The 14,555-nt window shown below is 48.0% G+C and overlaps 1 protein-coding gene across 2 annotated transcripts in view; it reads left to right on the top strand.

Annotated features, from left to right (window-relative positions):
• Positions 1-14,555, top strand: part of CYFIP1 (cytoplasmic FMR1 interacting protein 1) — a 129,732-nt gene that overhangs the window by 51,170 nt on the left and 64,007 nt on the right. The window lies entirely within an intron of this gene.

Below are 14,555 nucleotides of genomic sequence, written 5' to 3'. Positions count from 1 at the left end.
AAAATAAAGAGAAATGTGCGTTAAGCCCTTTATTCGTACACCAGAACGGTTATAAGGAAGCTCCAAAGGTCTTCAGATTTATTTTGTGATGACCAGATCCTTTGAACTGTCATGGAGTGCTTGCCCCAGGGTGTTTGCCAATACCATTCCTGATAAATGTGCTGCTTTTGTGCCTGTGCTTATGAACGTACAAGGATTCATTTATAAGAACTGAGTGATTTGTGTTTATATTGTCAAGAGATTCTCTAGTAGGGAATCCAAGAGGCAGGTGTCCGTTGGCTTCTGTCTCCTCAGCTAGACAGGTCTCTATCTGTGTGTATAGGTCAAGATCCGTCAGTCTGAGTTGGTGGGGAGTAGCCAGCGGGTACCGGCCTCTGTGGCTAGTCATCTCATCCCTGGTCTTCATTTTTCAACTATGTATTTGGCCTTAAGGCTTCTGAATTAAGCGTAAGTGTCTAATGCAGGATCCCTGGTTTATGCAGCATTAATCTGCTGTTTTAACGAGCGGAATCTGATAAATCTCCTTATTATGTGAAAATTTATTTTTTCCCACCATGGGAATCGTTCCAAGCATTTAGGCTTTTAGAATATTACTAGCTGAAGAGCCTGGCATTGCCTGGGCATAGTAAATATCTGTGGTTAGTCATAGCACCTCACTTCTCTCATTATCCCATCACGCCTCTCATTTTCCCCCTCACATCTCTCAATTTCCCCCTCACTCCTCTCATTCCCCCCTAACACTTGTCATTTCGACCTCACATCTGTCATTTTCCGATCACTCCACTATTTTCCCTATTTTCAGTCATGTAACTGACAGCTGCCGTATTTCCTATATGGTACATTTGTTGCTCTCTTAGTTTGTCTGCTTATTAATCAGATTTTTATTTTTGAAGGATAATACCTTTATGTGTTTTAGGGCGAGTTTCATGTGTTAAGTTGTGTGTGTTGAGTTGCGTGTGGCGACATGCATGTAGCGACTTTTGTGAGATGAGTTTTGTGTGGCGACATGCGTGTAGCAACTTTTTGTGTGTCGAGTTGCATGTGACATTTTAGTGTAGCAAGTTGTGTGCAGCAAGTTTTGCGCGTGGCGAGTTGTGTGGTGCGTTTTGAGTATGTGCAAGTTTTGTGTGAGGCAACTTTTGTATGTGTTGCAACGTTTGTGCATGTGGCAATTTTTCCACGTGTGCAAGTTTTGCGTGTGGCGAGTTTTCCATGAGGTGAGTTTTGCACGTGTGGTGAGTTTTGCGTGAGCCTAGTTTTGCATGTGGCGAAATTTGCGCGTGGCGACTTTTGTGTTTCGACTTTTATGTAGCGAGGTTGTTGTCTGCGTGGTGAAATGTGTGCTGAGGGTGGGTGGTATATGTGTTCAAGCACGTGGTAGTGTGTGGCGCATTTTGTGTGTGTGTTCATATCCCCGTGTGTGGTGAGTATCCCATGTCGGGGCCCCACCTTAGCAACTGTACGGTATATACTCTTTGGCACCATCGCTCTTATTCTTTAAGTCCCCCTTGTTCACATCTGGCAGCTGTCAATTTGCCTCCAACACTTTTCCTTTCACTTTTTCCCCATTATGTAGATAGGGGGAAAATTGGTGAATTGGAATGTGCGGGGTTAAAATTTCGCCTCAAAACATAGCCTATGACGCTCTCGGGGTCCAGACGTGTGACTGTGGAAAATTTTCTCTATCGCCTTTCATTGGGGGACACAGGAACCATGGGTGTATGCTGCTGCCACTAGGAGGCTGACACTATGCAAATAAAAAAAGTTAGCTCCTCCTCTGCAGTATACACCCTACCGACAGGAAGTAGGATATTCAGTTTAGCTTAGTGTCAGTAGGAGGTGGACACGGGTCTTTCATTAGACCCTTATCTACCTCAATGTGCGTCGTTTTTCTTTCAGGTTTTCTGGAGGGATACAGGGTGAACAGTCACACCTGTAATCCCACATTATGGACTATGAGTACGGCGTTTACTGCCACCCCGTATCCTCATAGAGCCCTCAGCAGAGCCATGATCCTGGCACACAAGCGTGCTCAGAAGTCCGGTCCTGGCTCCGTCCCCCACCCACTCGCCCACCAGAGCCTGTCGGTTGGAGGAAACGAGGACGTCCACCAGCAAGTTCAGGACGTCTTTTTCGGCATCCGGAATAATGAGGTATATTTCCTTTCCTCAGGTTTTTTTCCGGAAGAAGATATACAGATGAAGAAGGTGAGTATTTAGAAGGTGTCCCATCTATCTCCTTCAGGACCTTTAAGTTAGGGATTCCCTTTAGGGAGGTGGGGGGCCTTTTCCTAGGGGAAATGCCAGGTTTTTCAGCAGCTCTTTTGCCCTGCTCAGGCCTCCTTAACTCCCCCCAACCCCCCCCCCCTCCAGTCTCAATGCGGGCTCCGTCGCTATTTGAGGGGCTACCTTTTTCAGTGGTACAGGCGAGTTGTTCGCCACCGCCATGGCTTATTCGCCTCCTTCTCCCCTCAATCTGGCGGTCGCCGGCGTCTAACCTAGGAGGTCTACGCCGGCGCGACTGCCGCCGGTTTTCTAATCTAGGCCCCGGCTTCGGGCCTACTCCGGCGAGACGGCCGCCGGGTTCCAATTTAGGCCCCGGCCTCTTAGACCTACTTCGGCGCGGCGGTCGCCGGTTTCTAATTTAGGCCCCGGCCTCTCGGGCCTACTCTGGCGCAGTAACTCCGCCCCCCATTTGCTCTCCTTCGGGCGGGCTTTCTCCCGCCCGTATCTTCTTCCTGCAGGGCGTCTAGCTCCGCCCCCCATAGCAGTGCCCGCAACTGGCGCCATATTGGTTTCCCTGGTGTGTGCGCTTGTCTCCGCCCACTTCTTCCCAGCCACCGCTCTACAGCCGGCGCCATCTTCCTGCCCCAGGCTTGCGCTGTCGGCTCCATCTCCTCTTCCGTTTTTAATAGCGGGCCTTTTGCTCTCTCTTTCCTGGTGCAGCATCCAGCCCATCTTATGGTCCCTCAGGCGTCGCCAGGGATTGTCGCATCCAGCGGTGCATCTGTCCGCAGGACCTGCTCCTCTACAGCCTGGAAGCTACAGGACATCTGCTGTGAGTATCCCTACACAGCAGACTGACACTTCCCTCTGCCTCCGTCCCCTAACCCTCGGGCGCTATGTCTAATTCTAAGGCAGAACTCTCCCGTCCTCCTGCCTTTTCTGCTATTTTGGTCCATCACATTGTATGTTCGCCCTACATTTGCAGATTTCCCTCCCTCTGTCAGGACTGCGACGGCTCCGCGGTGCCTACCGCCCTGGACACCCCTGCTGTCCGAGAGAGTGAGTCCCCTATCCCAGCGTGCGTCTCCTCTCTGTCCCAATCCCTGCGATCTCACCCAAGTGTCTCAGACCCTAGTGTCTGCGCCGGATAGGTTGCTATGACATCACATCTTCTGCTGTGGCTAGCGGATCACAGGAGGCTCTGTCCGAGTCTACTAAGATTGGCCGCAAAGGATCTAGACAGGAACGCGAAGCGTTCTCAGATGCACCTTCGGAAGATGTGTTGAAGCTGGATTCTAACCAAATCGCTAGCAGGGATATGGTTCAGAACCTCATTGCTGCAGTTAACCAAGCCTGTAGCATCAAAGATTCCGCTACGGAACCCGCAGATCAGGCGGTTTCGTTTAGACGGTCCAAACCACCTTCCAAAGTTTCTGAGTTTGAGGAGCTGGTGGCCAGAGAAAGAGAGAATCCGGCCAGACGCTTTCAAAGAGGACAGCGCCTCGGCGTGTTATATCCTTTTCCCCAGAGCACCGCTAACTGGACAGTTTCTCCTCCGTGGGCCCGCCAGTCTCCAGACTACACAGTCCGGCCCCCCTTTCCTGGTGCAGACGTTCGAAGGAATCTAATGGTAGACATTTAGAATCCTTGGCGAGGTCAGCCTTCAAAGCGGCTGCGTCCACTCTTCGCCCGGCCTTTGCCTCCTCATGGGTTTCAAAGTCTGTGGCCAAATGAGCAAAGCAACTCCGTCAAGGCACTCTGACTGGGCCTAACCAGATCAGCTAGTGGGGCTTGCCAACCGGTTTTCTCATGTGATCGAGTATTTGGTCTCTGCTTCCCTCGATGCCGCGTCTCGTGCAGCTCAGACATCCAGCAATGTCGTGGCCATCCGCCTGACAGTTTGGCTTAAGGCCTGGCAAGCGGATCTGTGTTCTATGAAGGCACTTACCACCTTGCCCTTTCAGAGATCACGTCTTTTGGTCCCAGACCTCTTCCTCTACAGCAGAGGTCGCAAGCGCGCCAGGATAGGAAGAAGTTTTCCTTTAGGTCCACTTCTTCCTGGCTCTCCGGCTATTCCCAAGGAAGATCCACCAGGTCTACACCTGGAAGATGTACCTCGGCATGATTCTCCCTGGAATCCCGGCGCATCTCCCAAGCTAGGAGGTTGCCTTCCTCTCTTCAAAGACGTTTGGCTTATGGCGATGGAGGATGCATGGGTCAGGGAAGCGATATTCTCAGGATACAAAATTAATTTCGCTTCTCAGCCCTGGGATCGTTTCTTTGAATCTCGCCCTCCAAAGACCCGACCTTGTTTTCGGGTTTCTTTGCAGCCATCGCCTCTCTCCTCAGCGCGGAGGTAATCGTTCCCGTTTCCAGAAAGAGAAGGATTCACAGGCTTCTACTCGAACCAATCCCGGTTCTTAAGTTACTAAATAAAAGGGTCCATCTGCGAACTTCGGAATGGAATCCCTTCGTTCAGTAATCACTTCCATTTCGGCATAGGAGCTTCTGTACTCCATAGACGTTCTGGACGCCTAATTTCATGTCCCTATATCCCCAGGACATCACAGATTCCTGCACTTTGCAGTACATCAGGAGCATTCCCAATTGGTCGCCCTGCTTTACGGTCTCGCAACCGCTCCCAGGGTTTTCACAAAGATCGTGGCGGCGCTGATAGGCATCTTGAGAGTCAGGGGAATGGTACTTTTCCGTGACTCAACGACATCCTCATCAAGGCTCCGTCCTTTTCTCAGGTTCATGAGAGCCCGTCCATTGTCCTCCACACTCTAGCCCATTTCAGGTGGCTTGTCAACAGGAAGAAATCCTGTCTTGTTCCCTACCAGCACCTTGTCTTTCTGGGCATGCTCTTCGACACTTGTCAGACCAAAGTCTTCCTCCCCGAAGATAAGAGATCCATCCCTCGTTGGGACGTATGCTGGCTCCAGGTCCTCTGCTCTCCTTTCGATCGGCCATGAAGGTTCTGGAGAGCATGGCGGCAACATTGGTAGCGATTTCCTTCGCCCAATTTCACTCTCTACCTCTTCAGCAGGCCATTCCGTCTCACTGGGACAGGTCTGTCTTCTATCTGGATCGTCCGATCCTACTCTCTTACCAGGTCAAGCGGTCCCTCATCTGGTGGCTGACATTACCTCTCATCCCCCAGGGCAGGTCTTTCCTTCCAATTCTCTGGCGGGTGGTGATGATGGACGCCAGCCTGCTCGGCTGGGGCGCGGTGTTTCGCCACCTGTCTGTTCAGGGTCATTGGTTGGCGTAGGAGTCTTCTCTACCGATCAACGTCCTCGAGTTTCGGGCCATCCTCCCTCCCTTCGTCTCTGGGAAAGGATTCTCAGTGGTCTTCCTATCCGAATCCAGCGGACAATGCCACGGCGGTGGCATATGTCAACCTTCTAGGGGGGACTCGGAGCTCCTTGGCCGAGGTATCCAAGATCCTACTCTGGGCAGAGGCAATGGTTCCGGTGATATCCGCGGTGCATATTCCCGGCGTGGACAATGTGCCGCCGGCTTCCTCAGCCACGAGGGTCTCGCGGCAGGGGAATGGCCCTGGCATCTGTAGATTTTCCATCAGATTAGTCTTCGATGGGGGACAGGTACAGGAATGTTCCTCTGTTCATCTCCAGGTCTCGCGACCCCCCTCGCAGGTGGCGTCGGCGCTCTGGCCATTCCTTGGTTGCAGTCCGTGCTGCCCTATCTATTCCCACTCCTGCCCTTACTTCCCAAGCTGTTGGTAACCAGGGATTCAAGCTTCAGGAGGCTAATTTGCATATTCCAGGTGCCTTCTGGGAGAAGCGAAGTCTCCCTAAGCTAGAAGATCGTTGGGTACAGCCGGGACCAGCTGCTTCGAAAGCATCACCAAACCAGGGATTCAAGCTTCAGGAGGCTAATTTGCATATTCCAGGTGCCTTCTGGGAGAAGCGAAGTCTCCCTAAGCTAGAAGATCGTTGGGTACAGCCGGGACCAGCTGCTTCGAAAGCATCACCAAACCAGGGATTCAAGCTTCAGGAGGCTAATTTGCATATTCCAGGTGCCTTCTGGGAGAAGCGAAGTCTCCCTAAGCTAGAAGATCGTTGGGTACAGCCGGGACCAGCTGCTTCGAAAGCATCACCAAACCAGGGATTCAAGCTTCAGGAGGCTAATTTGCATATTCCAGGTGCCTTCTGGGAGAAGCGAAGTCTCCCTAAGCTAGAAGATCGTTGGGTACAGCCGGGACCAGCTGCTTCGAAAGCATCACCAAACCAGGGATTCAAGCTTCAGGAGGCTAATTTGCATATTCCAGGTGCCTTCTGGGAGAAGCGAAGTCTCCCTAAGCTAGAAGATCGTTGGGTACAGCCGGAACCAGCTGCTTCGAAAGCATCACCAAACCAGGGATTCAAGCTTCAGGAGGCTAATTTGCATATTCCAGGTGCCTTCTGGGAGAAGCGAAGTCTCCCTAAGCTAGAAGATCGTTGGGTACAGCCGGGACCAGCTGCTTCGAAAGCATCACCAAACCAGGGATTCAAGCTTCAGGAGGCTAATTTGCATATTCCAGGTGCCTTCTGGGAGAAGCGAAGTCTCCCTAAGCTAGAAGATCGTTGGGTACAGCCGGGACCAGCTGCTTCGAAAGCATCACCAAACCAGGGATTCAAGCTTCAGGAGGCTAATTTGCATATTCCAGGTGCCTTCTGGGAGAAGCGAAGTCTCCCTAAGCTAGAAGATCGTTGGGTACAGCCGGGACCAGCTGCTTCGAAAGCATCACCAAACCAGGGATTCAAGCTTCAGGAGGCTAATTTGCATATTCCAGGTGCCTTCTGGGAGAAGCGAAGTCTCCCTAAGCTAGAAGATCGTTGGGTACAGCCGGGACCAGCTGCTTCGAAAGCATCACCAAACCAGGGATTCAAGCTTCAGGAGGCTAATTTGCATATTCCAGGTGCCTTCTGGGAGAAGCGAAGTCTCCCTAAGCTAGAAGATCGTTGGGTACAGCCGGGACCAGCTGCTTCGAAAGCATCACCCAAACCAGGGATTCAAGCTTCAGGAGGCTAATTTGCATATTCCAGGTGCCTTCTGGGAGAAGCGAAGTCTCCCTAAGCTAGAAGATCGTTGGGTACAGCCGGGACCAGCTGCTTCGAAAGCATCACCAAACCAGGGATTCAAGCTTCAGGAGGCTAATTTGCATATTCCAGGTGCCTTCTGGGAGAAGCGAAGTCTCCCTAAGCTAGAAGATCGTTGGGTACAGCCGGGACCAGCTGCTTCGAAAGCATCACCAAACCAGGGATTCAAGCTTCAGGAGGCTAATTTGCATATTCCAGGTGCCTTCTGGGAGAAGCGAAGTCTCCCTAAGCTAGAAGATCGTTGGGTACAGCCGGGACCAGCTGCTTCGAAAGCATCACCAAACCGCGCGCCGTAATTTTTGCCTGTAGGACATTATTGCAAGAGAGCTTGGCTGAGTAGATTACACAAGAAGGAAAACACACAGCAAGTCAGCAGGATCTAGGAGCAACATGGCAGATGTGACAACCTACATGGTGAGCTGCAGCATGTGCTACATGTTCACAGATCGACCAGAAGAAGAATCCAATTTCACCTGTCAGAAGTGTAGACTAGTGGCCCTTTTAGAAGAAAAGGTGCGGGGTCTGGAAGAAAGAATAGCAACTTTGAAACTCATCAAAGAGAATGAAGACTTTCTAGACAGAACAGAAGCATCTCTACTGGTCACAGAAGGTGCAAAAAGTGTCAGAGAACCTCCAAAAGCAGATGAGTGGAAGCATGTGACCAAAAGAAGCAAGAAGACCATGGAGAAATCACCAACCACACAACTGAAGAACCGATATCAAATCTTTGTAGAGGATGAAGATGGCACACCTAAGGATGAAGCAATACCAGCAAGCAAAAAAGAAAAGGGCACACAGCAACAAGTGACAGCAAAAAGTACAGCCAAGAAGCAACGAAGAGTGGTGGTGGTGGGAGACTCACTACTGAGAGGCACAGAAGCAGCCATCTGCAGACCGGACATAACTGCAAGAGAAGTATGCTGCCTTCCAGGTGCGATGATCAAGGATGTGACCGATAGGATACCAAAGCTCTTCAGCTCCAAGGACGTCCACCCATTTCTTCTGATACATGTTGGCACCAATGACACGGCAAGGAAGGACCTACCGACAATCTGCAAGGACTTTGAAGAGTTGGGGAAGAAAGTAAAGGAACTGGATGCACAGGTAGTTTTTTCTTCTATCCTTCCAGTAGACGGGCATGGCACCAGGAGATGGAACAGGATCCTTGATGCAAACAACTGGCTAAGACGATGGTGCAGACAACAAGGATTCGGATTCCTGGACCACGGTGTGAATTACTGGTATGATGGACTCCTCGCCAGAGACGGACTACACCTCAACAAACCTGGGAAACACACATTCGCCAGAAGACTCGCTACACTCATCAGGAGGGCGTTAAACTAGAAGAAGAGGGGACGGGAAGAAAAACATTAGACTCGAACAAAGACGACCCAGGAAAACATACTCAGAAGGGAGGTAAGAACATTTCTAAAACAATCCACAGTGAGGAGATTGGAACAAAACAAAATCCTCTAAACTGCATGCTCGCAAACGCCAGAAGCCTGACAAACAAGATGGAAGAACTAGAAGCAGAAATATCTACAGGTAACTTTGACATAGTGGGAATAACCGAGACATGGTTAGATGAAAGCTATGACTGGGCAGTTAACTTACAGGGTTACAGTCTGTTTAGAAAGGATCGTAAAAATCGGAGAGGAGGAGGGGTTTGTCTCTATGTAAAGTCTTGTCTAAAGTCCACTTTAAGGGAGGATATTAGCGAAGGGAATGAGGATGTCGAGTCCATATGGGTTGAAATTCATGGAGGGAAAAATGGTAACAAAATTCTCATTGGGGTCTGTTACAAACCCCCAAATATAACAGAAAGCATGGAAAGTCTACTTCTAAAGCAGATAGATGAAGCTGCAACCCATAATGAGGTCCTGGTTATGGGGGACTTTAACTACCCGGATATTAACTGGGAAACAGAAACCTGTGAAACCCATAAAGGCAACAGGTTTCTGCTAATAACCAAGAAAAATTATCTTTCACAATTGGTGCAGAATCCAACCAGAGGAGCAGCACTTTTAGACCTAATACTATCTAATAGACCTGACAGAATAACAAATCTGCAGGTGGTTGGGCATTTAGGAAATAGCGACCACAATATTGTGCAGTTTCACCTGTCTTTCACTAGGGGGACTTGTCAGGGAGTCACAAAAACATTGAACTTTAGGAAGGCAAAGTTTGAACAGCTTAGAGATGCCCTTAATCTGGTAGACTGGGACAATATCCTCAGAAATGAGAATACAGATAATAAATGGGAAATGTTTAAGAACATCCTAAATAGGCAGTGTAAGCGGTTTATACCTTGTGGGAATAAAAGGACTAGAAATAGGAAAAACCCAATGTGGCTAAACAAAGAAGTAAGACAGGCAATTAACAGTAAAAAGAAAGCATTTGCACTACTAAAGCAGGATGGCACCATTGAAGCTCTAAAAAACTATAGGGAGAAAAATACTTTATCTAAAAAACTAATTAAAGCTGCCAAAAAGGAAACAGAGAAGCACATTGCTAAGGAGAGTAAAACTAATCCCAAACTGTTCTTCAACTATATCAATAGTAAAAGAATAAAAACTGAAAATGTAGGCCCCTTAAAAAATAGTGAGGAAAGAATGGTTGTAGATGACGAGGAAAAAGCTAACATATTAAACACCTTCTTCTCCACGGTATTCACGGTGGAAAATGAAATGCTAGGTGAAATCCCAAGAAACAATGAAAACCCTATACTAAGGGTCACCAATCTAACCCAAGAAGAGGTGCGAAACCGGCTAAATAAGATTAAAATAGATAAATCTCCGGGTCCGGATGGCATACACCCACGAGTACTAAGAGAACTAAGTAATGTAATAGATAAACCATTATTTCTTATTTTTAGTGACTCTATAGCGACAGGGTCTGTTCCGCAGGACTGGCGCATAGCAAATGTGGTGCCAATATTCAAAAAGGGCTCTAAAAGTGAACCTGGAAATTATAGGCCAGTAAGTCTAACCTCTATTGTTGGTAAAATATTTGAAGGGTTTCTGGGGGATGTTATTCTGGATTATCTCAATGAGAATAACTGTTTAACTCCATATCAGCATGGGTTTATGAGAAATCGCTCCTGTCAAACCAATCTAATCAGTTTTTATGAAGAGGTAAGCTATAGGCTGGACCACGGTGAGTCATTGGACGTGGTATATCTCGATTTTTCCAAAGCGTTTGATACCGTGCCGCACAAGAGGTTGGTACACAAAATGAGAATGCTTGGTCTGGGGGAAAATGTGTGTAAATGGGTTAGTAACTGGCTTAGTGATAGAAAGCAGAGGGTGGTTATAAATGGTATAGTCTCTAACTGGGTCGCTGTGACCAGTGGGGTACCGCAGGGGTCAGTATTGGGACCTGTTCTCTTCAACATATTCATTAATGATCTGGTAGAAGGTTTACACAGTAAAATATCGATATTTGCAGATGATACAAAACTATGTAAAGCAGTTAATACAAGAGAAGATAGTATTCTGCTACAGATGGATCTGGATAAGTTGGAAACTTGGGCTGAAAGGTGGCAGATGAGGTTTAACAATGATAAATGTAAGGTTATACACATGGGAAGAGGGAATCAATATCACCATTACACACTGAATGGGAAACCACTGGGTAAATCTGACAGGGAGAAGGACTTGGGGATCCTAGTTAATGATAAACTTACCTGGAGCAGCCAGTGCCAGGCAGCAGCTGCCAAGGCAAACAGGATCATGGGGTGCATTAAAAGAGGTCTGGATACACATGATGAGAGCATTATATTGCCTCTGTACAAATCCCTAGTTAGACCGCACATGGAGTACTGTGTCCAGTTTTGGGCACCGGTGCTCAGGAAGGATATAATGGAACTAGAGAGAGTACAAAGGAGGGCAACAAAATTAATAAAGGGGATGGGAGAACTACAATACCCAGATAGATTAGCGAAATTAGGATTATTTAGTCTAGAAAAAAGACGACTGAGGGGCGATCTAATAACCATGTATAAGTATATAAGGGGACAATACAAATATCTCGCTGAGGATCTGTTTATACTAAGGAAGGTGACGGGCACAAGGGGGCATTCTTTGCGTCTGGAGAAGAGAAGGTTTTTCCACCAACATAGAAGAGGATTCTTTACTGTTAGGGCAGTGAGAATCTGGAATTGCTTGCCTGAGGAGGTGGTGATGGCGAACTCAGTCGAGGGGTTCAAGAGAGGCCTGGATGTCTTCCTGGAGCAGAACAATATTGTATCATACAATTATTAGGTTCTGTAGAAGGACGTAGATCTGGGTATTTATTATGATGGAATATAGGCAGAACTGGATGGACAAATGTCTTTTTTCGGCCTTACTAACTATGTTACTATGTTACTATGTAAAGTTCAAAGCGGAAGGGGTGCCGGTTTTCTGATTGCCCGGACTGGCCCAGGAGAGCTTGGCTTGCGGAGACCGTCAATCTCCTCGCGGACGCTTCTTGGCGCCTTCCGGACAGGCCTGACCTGCTGTCTCAGGGTACGATTTGCCACCCGAATTCTCGGTCGCTCAGTTTAACGGCGTTGGCTGTTCATACCGCAGTTCTAAGAACGTCCGGCCTTTCGGACCGGGTGATTCACACCATGATCCAGGTTAGGAAGCCTTTGCCTTCCAGGATTTATTTTCGTACCTGGAAGGCTTATTTCCGTTGGTGCGAGTCCAACTGCATTTTACATAGGTCCCTTTCCTTTCCTTCCATTTTGGTTTTCCTTCGGGCAGGTCTGGACTCGGGCCTTGCGTTTAGTTCTCTGAAGGGCCAGGTTTCTGCGCTCTCCATCCTTTTTCAGAAGACTGTATCTTCTCGGCCACAGGTTAAGACCTCCCTTCAAGGAGTGGCCCATGCTGTCCCTCCTTTCAGGGCCCTGTGGATTCATGGGATATAAATCTGGTACTGGACGTTCTGAGGGTTTCCCCTTTGAGCCTCTTGCGGAGGTTCCCCTGTCTCTCTTCTATTTTGGAAGGTGGCCTTTCTTGTGGCCATCATCCGCCGCGTTTCCGAGTTGGCGGCCCTCTCTCGCCGACCTCCTTCCTTGGTCATCCGCCAGGACAAGGTGGTCCTCAGGTCTCTGTCTTCCTTCCTTACTAGGGTGGTTTCCACCTTCCACCTCAACGAGAGCATCGTTCTACTTTCCCTTTGCCCAGCTCCGACTCATCCTCTGGAGCGATCGTTGACCAAGCTGGACCTCGTTAGGGCAGTGAGGATCTACCTGGATAGAACGTCCGCTTTCCAGAAGACGGATTCTCTTTTCGTCATTCCTGATGGCACGCGCAGAGGCCTGCCGGTTTCCAAGGCGACTATTGCTCGCTGGTTCAGAACGGCAATTTGTAGGCCTACCAGGTCAAGTACAGAGTGCCCCCTCTGGGGATAAAGTCTCACCCGACCTGGGCTGTCTGTGACTCCTGGGTGGTGCACCACAGGGCTTCCGCCCTACGGCTCTGCAAAGCGGCAACCTGGTCTTCCATCCACACGTTCGCCTACACTTTGGCGGTTGCCAGCCAAGGCAGAAGGATCCTGCAGGCGGCAGTGTTGAGTCTTTTGACCTGATGGAAGGCTGTTTTTTCCCACCCCAGGGACTGCTTTGGGACGTCCCATGGTTCCTGTGTCCCCCAATGAAAGGCGATAGAGAAAACAGGATTTTTGGTTGCTTACCGTAAAATCTGTTTCTCGGAGCCTTCATTGGGGGACACAGCACCCTCCCAAGTTGAACAGCTCTGTTTATTGTGTTATACTGTTTACGTTTGAGTTTCTTGGAACACTCTGAGTGTTTGAAACTGTTAAACTGTGAAGCGCTGCGGAATTTGTTAGCGCGCTATAAATAAAGATTATTTTAATTATATTATTATTATTTATTTTACATGTTGCTTCTCCTACTGCTTTCTCACTAACTGAATATCCTACTTCCTGTCGGTAGGGTGTATACTGCAGAGGAGGAGCTAACTTTTTTTATTTGCATAGTGTCAGCCTCCTAGTGGCAGCAGCATACACCCATGGTTCCTGTGTCCCCCAATGAAGGCTCCGAGAAACAGATTTTACGGTAAGCAACCAAAAATCCTGTTTTTTGGCTGTAGCTGCAACGGTGCAGATGCCAGTCCCGGACACACACACACACACACGTGCCACCTATTGGAAGTAGCAGTCCTAACAATCAATGTCGAGTCGACCCTTTAACGTGCCTTGTCACATGACTTAGGATAAAAGCCAAACCAGAATCTCAATTTGCAGACACTGTGTTTCGGGGTACTGTCTCTCGAATATTATTGATAATGCTTCATTGCCTTTTTTTGTTAATAATTGCACATTTCACTTGCCGTTTTTTGAACTAGGTGGCTGAGGTGAATGTCATGAGTATTCCACAGATTTAATGGTTAAATATAGCACACTGAATATTAAGTCTATAGATCTTATCAAGCACAAAACCTAAATTCCAAAGAAATTAATAAAACGATCAACCAATAAAACATTTGGGTAAAGGTCTCCCTTGCTTTTTGCACGTGGAAGCTCTTCTCAAGCTTCCGTCACTCCAGCTCTATCCTCTGCCCAGCGCCGTTTCATGCTTTGCTGCATCCTGTATGCTGTGTGGCTTCATGCAAATGAGGTCTTTGCCAAGTTGGAGAAGGCAGCGCTAGGTGAGGAATAGAGCCAGAAATGCTGAGCATACGTAGGAATTGATAACCAGCGCATGCATGGTAGAGCAGGGGCTAGCCCAGCTCCTAAAACTGAGCTCACGAACGAGCTTCTTTTGAGTGCCCCAGCATGCACTGGGATTCTCAAATAAAGCCTCATCAAAAAGGAAATTTATAATGGGAAAAAAAAAAGTGTAGTGAGGAATGGTAAGGACTATGCTAAAAAATAAATTAGATTCTGGCATTAACATGGCATTTAGGATGAAAACGAATGTGTTTCAGATCACCCCTTTAATGCTAATATTACAGTTGTTATTAAAATTATGTAATTAAGCTTATTACCAAACTTTCTACTGTATGCAATAAAACAAGAATTATTTAAGTAGCTCGACACACTTAATATAATAAGTGGTTTCTCCGAATTAATGACAAAATGACACTTTTTCTGACAATTGCAGAATTATTCAAGACAAACATATTTAGTACTTGGTAGAGCACACTTTGCTGTTATGACCTGCTATAAAAGTGATGCATATTTGTAAATCAGCTTCTAGCTTTATTATGGAAGAATC

Source organism: Ranitomeya imitator, chromosome 3 (assembly GCF_032444005.1).
Source record: "Ranitomeya imitator isolate aRanImi1 chromosome 3, aRanImi1.pri, whole genome shotgun sequence".
Taxonomy (NCBI): domain Eukaryota; kingdom Metazoa; phylum Chordata; class Amphibia; order Anura; family Dendrobatidae; genus Ranitomeya; species Ranitomeya imitator.
Note: the sequence above shows the minus strand (reverse complement) of the source record. Positions and strands in the feature narration are given on the sequence as shown.